The following is a 5523-nucleotide window of genomic DNA, read 5'->3' as shown; positions in this document are numbered from 1 at the left end:
TGTCCCTCATACTCACTTCCTTTTCATCCTGTTTTTGTTTTCAAGAATTTATACTTTAATTTTGACATCTTCCTTCTTTTTCTACCCTCTTCCTCAACTTCTGCTCTGCAAATGAGAGAAAACATGGCCTGTTTGCCTTTTGGTCTGGCATTGTTCATTTAAGTTTTAGTATTCATCCTTCTGTAAATGATATGTTGTTCTAGTTTATGGTTGAAAAAAGTTCCACTATGTGTGTGCATATATATCCCATCTTTTTAGCTAAAAATTTTCTTCTTTTTGACATTTTAGATTTCTTTTATTTTTTGAGATTATACTATAATTACTTCATTACTTGCTTCCCTTTCCTCTATCCAAACCCTCACATATATTCCCCTTTTTCCTCTTTCAAATTCATGGCCTCTTTTTCATTAATTGTTGTTACATGCATACATGTATATACATACATAATCCATATGACCTTATCAGTTTGTTTGTTTTTCAGGGCTGACTATTTAGTACTGGACAATCAACTGCTGTACTTTTCTTAGGGAAGACTATTTCTTCTGCTCCCAGCATTTTTTAGTTGCTATGAATTCTTTGTGCAGGGATGAGACCTCCTTGGCTTTTCCCACTCCACATTAGCTTGTTACTGTTATTGTCCTTATTTAGCTCTTGTTTGAGCAATCATATTGGTGAGGCTTTCTGGATGTTGCTTCTGAGGTTCCTAGGAGGTCCATCTCACAGCAAACTCTCTGTTCCTTTGGTTCATATAATAAGGGCCCTTATATTTTGGGCCCTTCTTCTGCAATGATTCCTAAGACTTGGGTGTAGGAGTTTTATTAAAGATGTATCCTTTGGCACTGGGCTCTACAACTCTGCCTTCTTATTGGTTGTTTTTTTTTTCTGTAATAATCTCCATCTGTTGCAAAGAAAAGTTTCCTTTTTTATTTCTTTCAATACATTCACCTGTTGATAGAAACCCAGGCTATTTCCATAACTGGACTGTTGTAAATACACTACAACATGCATGGGTGATGAAGTCACACTCTTATATGAAAAGTACATTCCTTAGTATATACTCAGAAGTAGGACAGCTAGATAATTTATTTCTGTATAAGGACTACAGATAGGCAGAGAATATTGGGTTTTTAAAGCAGAAAAGTTGTATTCTCCCACTGAGTTTATTTCTACTAGTCAGAATTTATAAACTAGGGTGAATATGTTTGTCCTTGAATTTCAACCAAATTTAGTCATATCACTTTGGCTTTCATATCATCATTATGTCTGAGAAATTCATTTATGTGATTGCAGGTATCATTGATTTTCTTCTTTCCAGCTGTTTTTGTTTTTCTGGAAATGGACCTTAGAGCTTTTCACATCCTAGGTAAGTACTCTATCACTGAGTCATACCCTCAGCTAGTTTACTTTTTAGATTTATTATATTATCATTTAGTGTATAGCTATTTGTCTATGTGAGTGTATGTCATGTGTTTGCAAGTACCCACACAAGCCAAAAGAAGTTGAATGATCCTTTGGAACTGTGATAAACTATTTGTCTAAGGGAGTCTCTTGCTGTGAAGAGACACCAGGACCATGGCAACTCTCACAAAGGAACCATGCAGGGCTGTGGTTGTGCACACCTTTAATCCCAGAAGTAGGGAGGCAGAGCCAGGCAGATCTCTGTGAGTTCAAGGCCAGCCTGGTCTAGAGAGCGTGATCCAGGACAGGCACCAAAAATACACAGAAAAACCCTATCTCGAAAAAACAAAAAACAAAACAAAACAAAACAAACAAACAAACAAACAAAAACCCAAAGGAAACCATTTAACTGGGGCTGGATTACAGTCCAGAGGTTTAGTCCAATGTCTTCATAGTGGGAAGTGTGGTGCATGCAGGCAGACATGGTGCTGGCGAGGTAGCTGAGGGATCTACATCTGGATCTGAAGGACAAAGAAAAAGGGAGTGAGCCACTGGACCTGGGCTGAGCTTCTGAAACCTCAAAGCCCACTCACAGTGTGCTTCCTCCAATAAGGCCACACCCATTCCAAAAAGGCCACACTCCCTATGAGCCTATATATAAGAACCATTTTCATTCAAAGAACCACACCAGTTGAGGCAAGTTCTAGAAAACATTCTTGTCATCTTTAAGAACAGCAAATATCCTCAACTACTGAGCCATCTCTGCAGCCCCTCTGATTATATTTTATTTGTTCTAAATTATTGTATTATTTGGATATATTACAATGCATTTATTCTTACTATTGCTCATGATCACTGGGTTGTTTCTGGATTTTGGCAACTGTGAACACAGTTACTATAAACATGTTTGTGCTTTCTCTATTTCTTCATCCATTTGTCTTCAATAATTTATTTTTACAAAAATATAGTCCTTTGCCTTGTTTATTTGGCTAGAAGATTAGTGAGTTTCAGAATAGAAGTGTATGTTCTTTTATTTATACTGCAATATTGTTTTGACATGGTCAAATTTTCTAAATAAATGTTACCATATTCCTTCAAAAATTATACATTTAAGTTAACTTACAGAAATACTGGGTTTCTATAAGGCTTATTTATCCATTCTTTTTTTTTTTTTTTGGTTTTTTGAGACAGGGTTTCTCTGTGTAGCTATGCGCCTTTCCTGGGACTCACTTGGTAGCCCAGGCTGGCCTCGAACTCACAGAGATCCGCCTGCCTCTGCCTCCCAAGTGCTGGGATTAAAGGCGTGTGCCACCACCACCCGGCCTATTTATCCATTCTTATTTTGCCTAACACATTGTATTCCTTCCTCTCTCTTGTCCCCAGTCCCAAACCTACCTAAACTGTTAACTCCCAGAAAGTAAAGAAGAATCATTTCTACTTTCATATGTGTCCCACTACTCCCTCTCATGGGCCTTTCTATCTTCCCAAGCTCTGCAGATCTCCAAATTAAACACACACTTCTAAAAGTTCAAGGCCACAATCTCCATATAAAACGGGACATGTAACATTTGTCTCTCTGGGCCAGGGCTACATCACTTAGTATATTTTCTACTTCCATCCAGTTTCCTACAAATTTCATTGCTATAGGATATCATTCTATATGCTGTGAATGTGTGTTGCTCTGATTGGTTGATAAATAAAATGGTGATTGGTCAGTAGCTTGACAAAATGTTATACAAACTGGACATGCAGGACTCATAGAAAGGTGACCACTGAACTTTGCAAGGTGAGATGGTCCTTCAGGGTCCTGCTTCACAGAAGAAACTGCCAGATATTCTACAGGACATAGAGAGAAGAAACTGAGAAACTCAAAGCCTATAGGCTGAAGAAGGATGCCCCAACATTACAGAGGAACTTGGGTGATTGTCCAGGCAGCCAGCTGTCTCTGTCATTCTAGACTTTTGGAAGTGGCTTACAATGCATTTCCTGTTTACTTAGGTAATAGTATATCCTTCTGGGGTCTTTGATGTAATTGAAGACTAGACAGTCATAATTTTCCTTGGTTGTGATAAATTATATATGAAACTTTAGACTCACACATAGCATAGATAGAATAGAAAAGAATAGATAGAATATTTTCTTTAATTTTGCCAAATACAAATAGACTAGATGTTGTAACTGTAATTCTTGCTTGATAACTGTTCTAGTACATGTAATTTTACTATGTTAAAGTTAAAACCTTCCTTTTTGATTAGATAGAAAAGGGGAAGTGCTGTGGAATGTTGTTCTGTATGCTGTGAATATGTGTTGCTCTGATTGGTTGATAAATAAAACACTGATTGGCCAGTAGCCAGGCAGGAAGTATAGGCAGGGTAAGCAGATGAGGAGAATTCTGGGAAGAGGAAGGGCTAAGTCAGGAGTCACCAGCCAGACACAGAGGAAGCAAGATGACAAGGAAGAACTGAGGAAAAGTACCAAGCCACATGGCTAAACATAGATAAGAATTATGGGTTAGTTTAAGTGTAAGAGCTAGTCAATAATAAGCCTGAGCTAATGGCCAAGCAGTTATACTTAATATAAGTTTCTGAGTGATTATTTTTAAGCAGGCTATGGGGGTTTAATGGAACCTGAGAAACATCTGACTACATTTCATAATTTCAGCTTTCTTTGCAACTGAACAATATTCTGTTTTATATATATATATATATATATATATATATATATATATATATATATATATATATATATATATACTTTTACTTATCCATTCTTCAGTTTATGAACTTCTAGGTTGATTACATTTCCTGGCTACTGTGTACAGTATAGCAATTAACACAGATGTTCAAGTGTACCTCTAAGTGGATCATATGGAGTTTTTATTTTTAGTCCCTTGAGACACCTCCACACTGACTTCCATAGTACATGCACCAATTTATATCCCCACCAAGAGAGGATAAACACTTCTCTTTCTCCATATCCTTTCCAGTATTTGCCTTCATTTGTTTTCTTCATAGTAGCCATCTGACATAAGTGAGCTGTAATCTCAAAGTAGTTTTAAAAACACACTTCTTTGGTAAACCACCAAATGACAGATGATCTGGCCAGTGCAGCACTGGAAGAGCCTAGAGGACAGGGGCCATGTTTAGGAAGCTGAGTTTCTTAAGGACAATGGGTACTGTTGCTGCTGCACAACTTATGGAGGTAAAGCTGAAGACAAGGAGTAGATCCTGGTCACCAAGTTGGGTGGCCTGGTCAAGAAAATGAAGATCAAGTCCCCAGAGATCTATCTGCCTGTTCTCCTTGCCCATTAAAGAATCTGAGATTATTGACTTTTTCATGGGAGTACCCCTATAATACAAGGCTCTAAAAATAATGCCAGTGCAGAAGCAGACTCTGGCTGGCCAGTGGATCAGGTTCAAGGCAAATTTTGTCAGTATTGGCTTCTACAGTGGTCATGATGGTCTTGATGTTACATATCCAAGGAGATAGCCACTGACATCCCTGGGGGCCATCATCTTGACCAAGCTTTCCATCTTCCCTGTTAGAAAGACATCTTGGGGGAACAAGATTGGAAAGCCCTACACTGCCACATGCTAGGTGATAGACCACTGTGCCTCTGTGTTGGTGTGTCTCATCTCTGCCTGCAGATACACTGGTATCTTCTCTGCTCCTTTCTCAATGAAGCTGTTGTTCATGGCCAGTTTTGATGACTGTTACACATCAGCCAGTGGATGCACCCTGGTCAACTTTGACAGACCACCTTTGATGGTATCTCCAAGACCTACAGCTACTTGACCCCTGACATCTGGAAAGAGACTGTGTTCACCAAGTCTCCTTATCAGGAATTCACTGACCGTCTTATGAAAACCTATACCAGAGTCTTCATTCAGAGGATCCAGGCTGCAGCTGTGGCTACCACATAAGAGTTTTCATACAAGAAAAATACAGTGAATTAATTCTGTTTAAAAACAAACACACTCAGAAGCACCTGCTTGTTCCTTACCATTTGCTTAAAATATATTTAAAATCTAATCTATCACTATACATCTTGTGATTAGGGAATTGACACTATTAATATTTAAAGATATCATTGAAAGTTGTATATTGATTCCTGCCATTTTGTTG

General features: G+C 38.1%; 1 pseudogene; it reads left to right on the top strand.

The window, feature by feature from the left end:
- Nucleotides 1-1335: 1335 nt before the first annotated feature.
- LOC131918533 (small ribosomal subunit protein uS5-like) lies at nucleotides 1336-5321 on the top strand (annotated as a pseudogene).
- Nucleotides 5322-5523: the final 202 nt, after the last annotated feature.

The sequence above is a fragment of the Peromyscus eremicus genome, chromosome 1 (assembly GCF_949786415.1).
Source record: "Peromyscus eremicus chromosome 1, PerEre_H2_v1, whole genome shotgun sequence".
NCBI classification, from domain to species: Eukaryota; Metazoa; Chordata; class Mammalia; order Rodentia; family Cricetidae; genus Peromyscus; species Peromyscus eremicus.
The sequence above is the reverse complement of the archived record's forward strand: the minus strand, read 5'-3'. Positions and strand labels throughout refer to the sequence as shown.